This window comes from Phlebotomus argentipes, unplaced genomic scaffold (assembly GCF_947086385.1).
Source record: "Phlebotomus argentipes unplaced genomic scaffold, Phlebotomus argentipes genome assembly contig_2, whole genome shotgun sequence".
Lineage (NCBI taxonomy): Eukaryota > Metazoa > Arthropoda > Insecta > Diptera > Psychodidae > Phlebotomus > Phlebotomus argentipes.
In genome coordinates, this window is record NW_026776162.1 from 759819 (window position 1) to 773825 (window position 14007).

The window sequence follows — 14007 nt, forward strand, 5'->3', positions numbered from 1 at the left end:
CCTGATTGATATGGGGTGACGTGGGCTTGATGGAATTGATTAAAATGCCATGAGAAGGCAGAAAAACGTAGAAATTTAATAGAAGAGACACTATTTGACGCTATTTGTTAGGCATGTTTTAGGATTGGCAATTTGAATAATTCCCTGATAATCTGCTTTTGATTAAAGCACAGTGGAATCGATTTGATGTGTTTATCTGCATCCCTCCTGTCGTCCTGCACAGTTATTAGAGGTGTAATTGACTACTCTCGATTATCATCCGTCAAATTAAGTCCCTTGCGCGCTCAGTGAGCAAAGAAATCCCATGGAAAACATCATATATCAGGGACAGCGAGAGAAACACCCACAAATCTCAATACAAACACAAAACAGTAATCATTTACATTTAATTAAACTTCTGGTTTGGTTTTGCAACCCTCCCGAGGGCGCCTCACCCTTTTCCCGAGACGTTCACACCCTCCCGAAAAAGCCATGAGCGAAAATCTCGAACGGAGGGTCGAAACCGCGCCGAAATTAAATTTTCCTCCTCGCACAATTGTGAATCGCATGAAAAATTAATAAAGTCCCGAGCACAGAGCGTTTGAATATCAAATTAGTGGATTTAAGCGAAATGTTATTAAATCGATACTCACACTCTCGAGGAGAAGCGCGATGACGAGTCTCTGGGGAATTTGGCGCTCGCCCTCGAAATTCCGCGCGATCTTCCTGGAAATGGGGAGCAATAAAATGCTGAATAAAGAACCATTCATCAATTGAGGATCACTCTTGGATCCTCCCTCGGGAATCAGGCTCCCAACGACGCAATCTTGCGACTTATGGATTCGAGTGAAAGCCTTTTTCCCACATTAGGCATGATCGCGCGAGATAAATTGAGATAAATCCAGGTGAATTTCGATAATCTCCGCTGAGATGGACTGAAGACGTCGTTCAGGTGAGAGATTTGAAGAAGATCGAGAACTCTGAAGGAGCCTTCAAGACAATTTCTGGCTCGCGTAATCTACTGAAAACATCTCACCAAATATCATCGATAGATTAATCATGTCCGCATTCTTTTTTGTTGTTTGAACAATACACAACAATCTCCCTTTTTCTCTCAACATCTCTCTCTCTCTCTCTGCTCTTTTCTCCTTCCCCGAATCCGAGTGGAGCAAGAAAAAATCAGACATTGGGCAAAAAATCATTAGGCGATATAACACAATGAATAATAATTTTTTCCACCATCCTCTTTCTCTGGGTTCCAGGGAGAGGAGCAAGAGAAACAACACACATTTCAATACAATTTTGGGTGGTTGGGCAACACTTGGAGATCAATTTGGATGTGAATTTATACATCTTCCATTGCACACACACCGTTTCGAATGCGATTTTTTGGAGTAAAATGCCCAATAGATAAATAATAGATAAAACACGATAAATTATCGTCCATCATCTCCACTCGCGCTGAGGTGGAATCATTTATCAAAAATCATCGCCACTCTTCGTCCATCTCTCACCCAGTCTTGCGCGCTTCCCTGAGACACGAACAGGTGTTTTTCGCCGCCCCGGGAAAAGCCATCCAGGGAAAATCCTGCCGACGATGGAAAATGGGAGAAAGGACAGGTGCCAGAGGCCAGACAAAGAGGCGCACACGATCACGAGGGTGCTCGCGATCGTGGCGCAACAAAAGCCTTTTGTTGCGCTAATTTATGATTTATATTTTAATTTCTTCTCCCTCAGTGAGCGTCTCACCTTCAGACTCATCACGCATTTCTCCTAATGTCCATAAATATTTTGAGTGTGAATGTCGTTGCGAGTCTCTTTTACGGCCATTGATAAAGGGTAAATTGGGGAGAAAATTATGATCCTGGAGTTTTGTGTAAGCAAAGCGAAGAGGTGTAATTATATGACTGAGTAAATAAAGAGTTGCTTTGTAGAAGAAAATGTAGATAAAGGTTCGTACATCAACATATTTTTCAGGTTTCAAAAACAACACAATGTAACTATTAAAGTGTAATCCAAAAAATATTCTTCCATTAATTCACACTTTATCAATTGCGTCATGATTCAGTCAGAATATCAAGTGAATCTTCCTCTCATTGCGAGATAATCAAAAATCAATACTGCCCTCAAGCTCGCCCACAACCGATAATCGGTTGATCCCTGACTTTTACCATCTGCAAGAGGGCCTCAATGGCCCGGAGTCAAGAGTCTTCAGTCCAATATTGACACAAAGGGCAGACAATGAATAATTTCACTCTCAATAAACTCACCCGGCGCGCATCCTTTTCGACACATCCCACTGAAATGACGCTGGCACGTGGCGCAAAAAAGGATCAGTGCAGAAGTTTTCCACCCCAAACCACATCAATAATGTGTTGTCTTCCGTCAAAAAAGTCCTCCTCTTCGCACCCTCCTTGCGGTGGAAATCCGAGTGTGAGTGATTTATGGGTGAACTTAATTACCCCGGAGGAGAGACTCTCGATGTAGTCGCAACGTCTCTTCCGATGGCTGGGCGCACGCAGGAAGACGGCATCCCCGGGCATCTCCAAGGAGGCGAAGGGCCACACTGGGTGCGCGGCAGCAAAAAGTAATGGAGAGCAATTGAGGGAATTTATTGTGCATGCCAAGTGTGGAGTTAATCAAAATTCCAACGGTGGAAACACGCAGAAATTTGCATTGAATGGCATTTGAGTGAAGCTGAAAAAGGGACTGTTTGGGAGTGAAGACAGGTGTTTTGTGCCGTGAAACAACTCAATCCGTCTCGCACTTTCTCCGCAACTCATTTTCACTGTGTGGGGCTGTGCGAAAAAAACACGGGCCCCCATCAAGGCCCACCGGGAGGGTTGTTTTTCATCCCTCTGTGCCATATATAGCACTTTTTCATCCTTATCGCACCCACGGAGAGACTTCTATTTTTATTTTCCACTATAACTTTGCGCATTTTCCCTTTTGTTGCCTGGCTAGGACTTTTTTCTGCATAAATACATTACGTGGAGAAAGGCGATTGCGAGGGAAAACGCGAAATACAGTGTGACACAGAGGAATTGTGTGGTGTGAAGGGATTTCTACACCCAACTTTCATGTGCACATATTCGCCTGGCTTCCACTGTTGGCAGCAAAGAGGGTTTAACAACCCCCCCAAAGCACATACACAGACGAAAGGGAGTCCCTTTGTTGTTTGTGTTTTCACGCACAATTTTGCGCGCGCTTTTGATGCCTTCGCGCGCGCCCGTCCCGACGCTCCCTTTGTGCCGACGATGGGGAGGACACCCCGGGAGGGTGGCTTCTGCGTGCCGTGGAAAATGGCGATGGCACTACATTGTGTGTGTGTATCTATGACGACATCGCCTCCATGGCGGCTCTCGCGGGAGTTTTTGCACCTGAGACTCGCCTGTCATCTCGAGCACGAAGATTCCGCGCTTAATTGCCGCGATCTGCAGCCCCTGTTTTGGGATGATGGACGGCAGCGCGAGAGAAATTCCATTGCAATGGTGATTCCGCACTGCCCAGTTTTTCCCTGACACCAACGCGGCTCTTTGATGGAGCCCCTCAATGGGGCTTAGATTGCGGACAATTTTTCCTCTATGGCGAGCAATTAATTCGTGCCATGGCCTCTTTTTGCTCAGCAGCTCCTCCATCACATTGCGACAAGTCTTTCGCTGTGGCCTCAAACCTACCGCACATCGGCTGTTTGATATTGATATTACCTGGGCACATGAGCACAAGCAGGAGAGATTTATGCGAAGGCTCCTCCAAATGATATTGCGCCAGAGAGAGAGAGAGACTTTTTTCCCAGGACAAAGCATGGAGTTCAAAACATCTGGACAACTTCTACATCGAAATCTAAGAAATCAGGGAGCAAAATGTTTAAAATCCGACAGTATTAATTGTAATGACAAAGTATTTTTACATACAAGTCAAGAGTTTATTCTATGATTACAAATTTCTCTACATTTAAAACTAAAAGTAATGAAATAACTTTAATTTGAAGTTACTACTAATCTTATCTCGAACATCCAATGGGATATTATCCCAAATCCTTTCTGTCACACTTATTTCCAACATTGTCGATCTCTCCTCAAGAAATGGCAGGATCTCAGAGATAAAAGTTCCATTAACCAAGCTTCTTCCATCTCCTTCGTTTATACTGATACGTTTCAGCAATGGACACTTTTTAATTATATTCAGTACACTGTGATCGCTGATATAAGGGCATTCCTTAAAATGAAGTTCTTGGAGACGCTGTATATTTATGGAAGATGCCAACTGAATCAGATCCTCATCAGTGAAACTATAAGGATTAGTTATCCTAAGTACTTTCAAATTGGTGAAGGCACAGAGCGCTAGCAAAGTGGATTCTGTAAAATCACCATGAGAATACGTCACATCCTCCAGTGTGTGCCAGGCGGCTGCTTTAAACAATAAGGGATCTATATCGTTCAGATAAGGAATTATAGGGGTTATATAAAATAAAGCAAGAGTCAGAATTTTTAGATAGGGCAAATGTCCTAACAATTTTAAGTCAGTGCTTATGACTATAAGGTGAAGGTTCTCTAGGCGTATCAAATGCCTTTCCACAACATTCAAGAATTTGAAAATGTATCCACCGAGTTTGAGAGTCTTGAGTTGAGGATTTTGCTCACAAAATTGCGTAAAGTAAGATAGTTTTAGCTTATGGCAAAGACTCAGATTGATCTCTTTAATATTACGCAAAACCCTCAAACACTTTCCGGTTATTTCTTTGTTACGGGTGAGACTGAGAACCTCCAAATGCTTCGCCTCTCGAAGACACACTTCAATGTCATCTGTAAGATCACAATTTTCAAGCTTGATCGTCCTGAGATTCACGAACATTTTGGTAAACATCTGAGTTGTGCGTAACTTCAATCCCGCATCGGTTAGGTTCACCGTAAGCGGGAAGCTCATCCGCAAGGATCGTAAATTAGTGAAATCTTTGGAAATCATGTTCATGTTGTGCAGATAAGGACGAGATGCGTCGGAAAATAAATCTGGGATTCGTAGCTCTCGAACGTAAGAACACACTTTTGCCGAGATTCCCTTCGCTAAAGCCATCGAGATAGTTTTGTCTGATTCCTCCACCAGTTGCTTCTGTATCGCGTAATAATCCAACGAACGTATGCTTCTGTAAGCCATCTGAGCAACAGCGTAGAATCTTCTGCACACCATTTCCATCTTTATCAATTCAAAGATGTTCAGGTGAGTGAAGACGGAAAAGAGGCAGTCATCATTCAATGTGGAAATTGACTTCTCGGCGTCGATTTCTCCTTTGGCGTCATTTGCGTCCTGAGTTTCAAAAGCGTCCTTCTTACCATTCTTACTCGCGTATTCCACAGCTTCCACAGGAACTTCTCTGGTGCGCTTTCTCAAGTTGTAGGATAACCCAGCACTAGCCATTTCTCCGTTGATCTGTCGCTTGAAGAATTTTTCACAACTGCACATTTTAGCGTCTCTTCTCAATATGACGCTATGTGCAAGAATGTGACGCTCTCGGAAAATTTTGACTGCGGTAATTGTTATCCCTGCAACGAATTCTTTCCGGAAATGTCCTACAGAAGTCCCACGAAGTCTTCAAACATGGCATTCTCGAACATATGGTTATTTTTATTCTTTCTACCATCTGTACCCAAGTTAAGTTTTATTTAAGAAATAAAAAGCAATGTCCGAATGTTAGCGAATGAAACAATCAAATAATATTCCTACGCGGTTTCTACATTTTGTCCTCTAAGCGAATGCTGACGCTTATCCTTCGTTGACTCTCGTGTTCGCCCCGTTTACGCTCGGGTTGCCGTCAGTGACGCTCGAGATTCCCAGAAGTCGCCGCAACGGCGACTTCAAGTAACACCGAAATAATTTCAATGTATGTATTCGCTCTACTTCCAATCATTAATTCAATCATAGTCGCAAAAAACTGTCCCGACTTTTGCGCATGCAATGCTCAGTTTGGAGCTGAGCCCCAAATGAATTATTAATGGCACGTAGGTCAAAAATTTCATTGCTCGCGGCATTTTATAATTGGGCCCACGAGACTCCTCGCGGGCATCGCGGATCTGGGCCTTTGGGGTGGAAGCCATGTGACTCTATCGGCCGCACTAATTGAATTCCGTTGCCTCATCAATTGATTGCGGTGCTAATTTTTGCCCCACGGCCAATTGCCTCTGATTAACACCTCATCGAGCCATCGCGGGCTCTTCTCGCACCTCTGGTCAGGTGTGAAATAGTTATTTTTTCCATCCACCTCGGCGTCAATCAAATTCCCGCACTGGCCAGCAGGAAGTCTCACTCTGTCTCTCCTCCCCAGAAGTGCGACCCGAAGACTGTCCCATTTTCTGGCGCTGCTTTTTATCGCCGGGGCGGCAAAAAAGAAGTGAGACAGCGAAGAAATTCGACCACTGTCCACCCAGCAGGTGGGTGGTTGTTTTGTTGTGTGGTTTTTCACCAGACTCCATGTCTTTTTTCGGTTGCCACTCACCCGATTGTTGTTTTCCACGTTGATTCACCCAGCAAAATGTGCCGGGCGAAAAAACCGCTCTCACAACTCTGTTTATCTTGGCAGAGACAAAATAGAAAAATCAATCAATATAGAAGATAAATTTGGAGTCACGAAGTTTTCTTCCCATTTTGAGGCACGTTTTAGGGAGCTGAGAGAAGTTAAGCTTTTGCATTTTTCAAACTTTCGGCCATGCTTTCCTCCATTTGGGGAACAAGTGGATATTCCCGAGTCTCGCATGTACTTTTCGACTGTGTGCTAATCTTTCATCAGAATTTCATGACCTCACGAAAATGCTGAGAGAGACAAATAGAAATTCAAACGCGAATAATAGACATGTTGAAGTTGCGCACAAGATTTTATCACCTTTCTCTATCGAAAATATCACTGGTGAGATTCCATCATGGAATTCCACCAATTCCAATACCTTCTGGTTGCACGCTTCCACGGAATCGTCGACCAGAGACTTATGGAAGTGTGTTGGAATGGATCACAATTCACGAATTCCTTGCTCGTTGGCCATCGCGGCCACTCACATCGTAATTCTCCTGGCAGAAATTTCCCACTATTTGCATAATTGGCACGTTTCGCCAGCGAGTGGGTGGTGCGTCGAAGGGTGGCTGCCTGGGGGGAGAAGGAAAAGTATATATCTTCTGTGCAATTTCACCGTCACAATGGAAATATTCCTCCGGGATGACGACGTCACGACGCTGTCAGAAACACGAAGTCTGAACCACTTTTCCCGCACAACATCCCATTTCATATCCCATCATTATCATCGACATTGGAGGAGTCACTTTTTTCCACCCTTCGCGCGTGTGTGAGCGCTATTCGATTGCCGATGAGATTCCATGGAGAAATGATGATATTTAATTGTATGGGCGGGGCGGGAGTGACATCGCACCGAGGGTGAGATTTTCCGTGGAGGGAAAGACACGGAACTGGAGACACATTTCGAGGTGTGCACGCCGGCCCCGCATTTACATCAACTCGAATGTTATCTGTGCTAGCTATTATCGTGCTCACTCCACCTGTCCGCAGCAGCAGCACAGGATTTTCCACCCTCCCGAAAATTGTCGAGTGCGCACACACGGGAGGCTTCTGCCCGTGACACTTTACGCAATAAACCCAACCCTCGCCCTGGCAGGGCCTCACAGACTCCGGCAAGCCAGATGGAATCTCATTTTCGACACAAACTCTTCCCTTGGCTGCTGAATTTGTTGTGGGAAATGAAGAGCCATTTCCACAGATGAAATGAGACACACTGCCTCTGGTGAGCGCACGAGCAGCATCCGAATTCTGCGAAAGCGTCTCTCCGTAGGACGGATAATTTAGTTTAGTTAGCTAACTAACTCATTAAATAAATACTCGATCCAATAGATCAAACTTATATTGATAAAATCGAACAGAATCTTTTGGCTTCACATGAGAAAATCGTTCGGTTAATCTCTAAAAACCAAAAGTTTAATAAGATTTATGGTTTTTCATGCGTTGGATGGATTTCAGCCGTCACAGCAGCAAAATACGGCTCTTCATGCCTGAAAACTCGTTCTAAGTTTTCCCTTCAGCGTCTCGCTGAGGGAAGACGCCAATGGGGACGCGGCAGAGGGCGAAGAAGTAGCGAATCCGCGCGAGTGTCGAGGGTAAAAGTGCTGAGGAAGAAAGTTTCAGCTCGTCGCCACAAATCAATACTCCATTGAGGGGGTGGGCGTGCGAGAGGGCTGCAAAACAGGGTGGAAGAGCCACCCTGAAGATGGTGGCAAAAGTGGAAACAGATGTAAATTCCCCAGCGAGATATATTTTTCTTGCGAAGGACGAAACTTTTAGCCGAATCGGCGAAGGATGAAGAGAGAGAAGCTCTCGTTCCGGTTTGAAGCTCAAACGAGGCGAAAAATTTGAGAGAAAATCATCATTATTCCACCCTCAAGGCTTCGCGCCCATTCCATCTTCGAGGGACACTCTTTCGAGGATACAAAGGAGCGAAGATTGCGAGAGAGTATATTTTGCTGAAATGACTCTATTCCCTCTTCCGGCGGAGCTTTCACTCCCTCAGCCTCCCACACTTCCGCTCGATATTCCCTTTGTGGGGCGGTGAACGATTGGGGAATGAATAAATAAAAATGACAGAATATCGTGAATGTGTATATAATTTCCGGTTAGCTTCTGAGGAGAAAACGTGACGGAAGTGTTCTGGGGTGAGACTGAGAAAAATTCACTCTATTGTCGAGTGAAAAATTGCTGTTTGCAGCACATTTTTCAGAGAGAGAGCGCTCGAGGGAGTAAAAAAAGGACGCTTTTAGATAAGGCATTCGCCCTTGAAAGCTCTCCCAATATATTTATGCCATTCCTCAGGAATCCCTTGAGGATTTTCCGCTCCTTCGGAATTGTAAATTCCCCTGGAGGCTATTATTGGTTAATTGAATTTATATTAAAATATTCAAACTGTCCACTTTTGAGGCGTTAACAGTGTTTTGCGAAATGCTGAATTTTGCAGTGTGTGGCGAATGACTTAAGAGTACGAAAAATATGAGAGATCCCATCATTAACATCTCCTGTTAATGGCCTTTCTGCCATTTGAAATGTGAGAAATGCAGGGAAATTTTTATTTTATTGGCTGTTTTTGTGTCTCAAATGAATAATTTTGAATATAAATTAAATTCATTAGTGATCATCAACAGCATGTCTAATTTGCCCAAGAATTCCAATTGAGTGAGATATAATCTCGTGAGAGATTTCCCATATTTCATTCGTTCGCCGATGCTAAATTTTCATCCGTGCGCGATGATAGATTGAGGATTCCTCTCGAAGTGTGCCCGAGAAATCTGTGGAACGTGGCGCCGCGGAATCAAAGGCGACGTGTGCGGAAAAAAAGCGGAGAGGAAGGACCCCCAAAAGGGATCCCCTTGGCGGAGCGCACTTTGGACGGAGAAGAGTGGAAAGTAGGCCTTATGGTTTATTTATTAGGCGAGCTTGGCTGGCGGTTGGACAAAATGTGGAAAATTAATTCACTGTCCCTGTCAAATTGGCTGAAACTAGCGTCGCGGGTGTCCTTTGGCCTCTCTCCTCGTGCTCTCCTCACATGCCCGAAAAAGTAACAACCACTGACTGGCAATCAATCATATTTTTATTCGTAACTCTATGAGCCACGAGCAATAACAATAAAATTTCAACGTTAGTTAATAAATCTTCCTCTCGATGACGATCGCGCAGAGTGAAATTTAATTTGGTGCGCGCGCGTTCGTGAGGGGATTAAAGTTGGAGAACTATTTAATTTTTAATGACATTAAAACACAAGAGACTCCAATCACAATCTCCTCCATAGAGTGTCGCCTTTTTGTCCCAATCTTCCAGAGCCCATAGAGAATCTCTCCCCATGAGAGAAGAGAGACAATATTGGATGCGCAGATGAAAAAAAGGAAGAATACAAGGATAGAGGAGCTGAAATAAAAGAAAAACTACAACACAGACGCGCAACTTTTTTGTCTTTCCCTCATTTTCCATCCCTCCGCCACCGGGACACGGCCTTAATCGCATTTTTCGGGAATTTATTCATCTCTCTTTGGCCATTGCTTTCGATGGGGCAAGAAGAGAAGCGAGGTTTCGAAGAAATTTTTCAGGGGATATTTCTTTTATTGCTTATTATTACTTCTTATTGGAATTTTGAATATTTATAAAGTCCAGCCTGTCTCATACAATAATAAATTTTATTTCTGTGTCTGGACACTTTTTGGGCCTCTCCAACCGCTATTTTTCTTCACTTGTGTTTTTCTTCCCTCCCGCCTTTCTTGGGGCTTTTCGGCACCCAGAAAGTGGGCCCGAAATTCGATATTGATATTATTGTGTCGAGGAGAAATTCCAAAAGTGCCTCCAAATTCTATCCTAGCGCAGAAGTCAGACGTCACGTGGCCGTAATTCGAGGCAAATCCGGAAAGTTGCCCGTTTTGATCGCATTAATCACCAATGTGAGTTCCGATAATGAGCCAATTGAGACTAACATATTCAAATCCTCTCCCGATAATTCCATCAAATTGATACCTTACACCGTTTCACGGGCATCTCGTGCGCGAGTGTGGATCATCTTTCCATTGCCAGCACCGAAATATATTAATATATTTTGGCAAAGAGCGAGTGTCGGGCGCGATGTTAATAAATTAGGCATTTACAGCGGAAATAATTAAACATTTTTCTCATTTGTGGCGTTTTTGGTATGGAAAAACAAGGAGGAAAAAAGAGAAGTCGCATGAATGGATCGCGGAGAATGAATGAATGAGTGTTATCGACTCACATAATTCTTGGACAATAAATTCACTCCACGAGAATTCTTTCATAATTTTCTCTCTCATCTCTTCCATCGCCATATAAATATGACAAATTTATTTTTAACTGTTTTCATTCCCGTGTCTTTTGTGCCTTTTGTCCGCTCGCGAGGGGGTGGCGGCGGAGCTTCTTTCAGCAACTCCCAAAATTCATGCAAATGAGCACGCCAGACGAGATCCACACACATGAATCGTTTATCACACACTTTTCCCACCTCGCGGATGAGGTTGGGCTGCCCTCATGTCATCGGGACCATTTCAATTTTCACAATTGAATCAATTCCACTCCGGCTCATCGCGTCACTCTGCACATCCACCTCCATATTCACACGCATGTGAAACACGGGCGTTCCACCTGAAGAAACGGCTGTTCAGCAGGAACGTTTAGACTTTTTATGCCTCCATATATACAAATATGAGCGAGAGTAAAATATGAATTATACTGAGAGTCGAGAGATGATAAAACAAAAAGGCCACGAAATCATGAATTATATTCCGATTCGCTCACATTTTCACGAGCAACGGATAAGAGCACAGAGAGTCCTCGATGTGAAGACATTTCTGTTTCTTCAGTTAAACATGGCAGGAATAATACAGGACCCTTTTCAGTGTCTAAAAAGAGCTACATTTTATGATTCTAATCTCGTGTATTTGCCGATAGTTGTGGCAGAAGAACGCGCAAAAGCATTTTGAATGTGGCAAAGTTGATCAAACTTGTAATTTGAGGCTCGACTGTGTTTTGGCACATTGTTTGAACTGGAAGTGTGGTGGGGAGAGTGGAGATATTAAAATAAAGACACAGAGACTCGCAGACTCGGTGTATAAAATGGGGAATCAGCTGATATGAACTGGAGATAAAGGCAAATGTTCAAAAAGTACAATAATCAAGATTATTGAGTATAAAACCAACAAAATGGTCAGGCGAGCGAAGCACCAACAACTCTCAATAAATCCACGCGAGAAATCTTCCTGCCGATATAAAAACGATTTTTATTCCCAAACGGTTTTTATGAATATAAATTTATTATTTTATACACTTCACGATGCTTGTCTATAAATTTGTGAGAATCTCCCGATGCTTCGGATACTGCTCTGGCGTGGAAAGAGTTTCTTCTCTGCGCTGCGAAGGCCTCTTTTGGAGGTGTTCTGGTGCTGAGGTGACAATCAGCATCGATCTCGCGTGATTGATTGTCGCAACAAGTGTCCTGAGGAGCGATTGAGGCGCGAGATATGCAGGAATATCTGTCAGTTGCAATTAGCGCCGTCGATCCGCGACTGATCTTGTCCACAGACTTGCACCTGTCGCGTGTGAAAGTGAATTCCGCCTTCTTTCGCGCGGGAGGCGTTTCAGTGGCACGCGGAGTCGCGCTAGAGGTGCTCTTCTGCCGCCCGAGAGGCGGACAGCTCAGCGCCCCATCTCACTTACTCACCTGCCCTCATGGCCGGAGGTAAACAGAGTGTGAATTGGGCAAGATGCTCTGGAGGCCCGCGAGATTCTTCCACACTGATTGAATTATTGGCGCGCTTTCTTGGGCAATTCGCCCGCGCGCTGATTTATTGGGTGCCACTTGACTTTTCCTAGGCACAAGTTTATTTGGACAGCAAAGGATTTTCCCAGGAATTATTCAATCAGCAGCCGCAATGCCCAAATATTTATGCACACCTCGCGCTGATCACCTGCCTGATTGATGGCCCAATTTATTGATCACCGCATTTTTATTTACTTCTACAGCCCAAAATCGACTCTTGCGCGAGTTGCGGAAAGTCTCAGCAAATGATTCATGAGCAGCTCTTTTTTTTTCTCTCATATACCTTCGAGTTTTCCTCATTCGTTCGACACAAATCCATTTTGACAAGCGTAAGATTATTATCGTGAAACACGATGTTGGCTTTCTGCTCTCTCGACGGAGTCGTTCAACTAATAAATTTCTAATTAGGAAATAAAAAGCGTGCAAGAGGAAAATAATAAATTTTCTCAATATGTCTCGCGATTCTGTGATCGCCTTGTCGGTCAGTTCTCGCGATCGCGCACCCAAAATCGTGGGGTGAAACTCGATCAGAAGGAGTCAAAGTTGAAGAGTGATGCGAAACCGACAATGTGTGGTCAAAACACGAGAAAAAACATTCATTCTCTAAACTTTATGTGGAATTAATGCGATAGGAATCAGATGATTTTGGAACATTTCTCTAATTGCATTGCATAATCAGACAATTTCATTGCCGCTTAAATCAACACCAAAACGATGGCGTGAGATGAAATAATTGGATGAGGAACTGTATTTTCACACACAGTGTTTATGTATAGAGAAAAGCCAGTGGCTATCGTAAACATTGAGCTTTATAATATTCAGTGAACAATCGTCATGAATTATTAACTAAAATATTCTTTCTGTATAAATAGACGACGTGAAAAATGAGTCTTGGCTCTACTTTTCAGCATGCAAGAGCATGAAATTGTGGAAAATCATTATTGCCTAGCAGAAATTTATTCAAAAGAATAGCTATTACACAAAATTACTTTTCCGACAAACTCTAATCAAGACTCTAATTAAAGAAAATGAGCTTGATAAGCCGCTCGCTTACATTTTCCCCTGTGATTCATCGAGAATTGTCTGGTCCTTCGAACCGGATAGTGAGTCAAGTCTCTGAAAACAGTCATGCATCTGTTGCGACAACTTCCAATTAATTAATATAAGCTGTTATTATTATTATTTGACTTTATTGGGACGTCATCCATATGGATGGTTTCCACAGGCATGAAGTTTACAATTATAAGCTGTTTCTCTCGCGGAGCTGCAAAAAGATCAATCACGTACAGAGTTGAATATCAGGAAGACCGTGAAAGCCAGAGTGTCTCCAGTTTTCCAGAGCGTCTCTCTCTCTCGTGTGCGTCATAAATTCCACGTCCAGATAAATTGGATTTGTGCACCACGTTGCATTCCGCGGTGCTCCATAAATTCATAAAATAACCTCTCCACAAATAGCCAAGAACCATTGACGGAACGAATTATTATTAATTATGAATCGATCGCTTTGATTGGAGTCTGTTGCATTCGGCTGCGTGGCTGCTGGGAAAATGAGAAATAGCTCTGCTCCACATTGCCATTTTCCCATATGGGGAGAGGTAGTCGTCTGTGTGCAGTCCAGCGAACGCCATCAATTACCGCGCGGAGCCGTGCAAGAGCTGCTCCTCGTGCTCCCGTT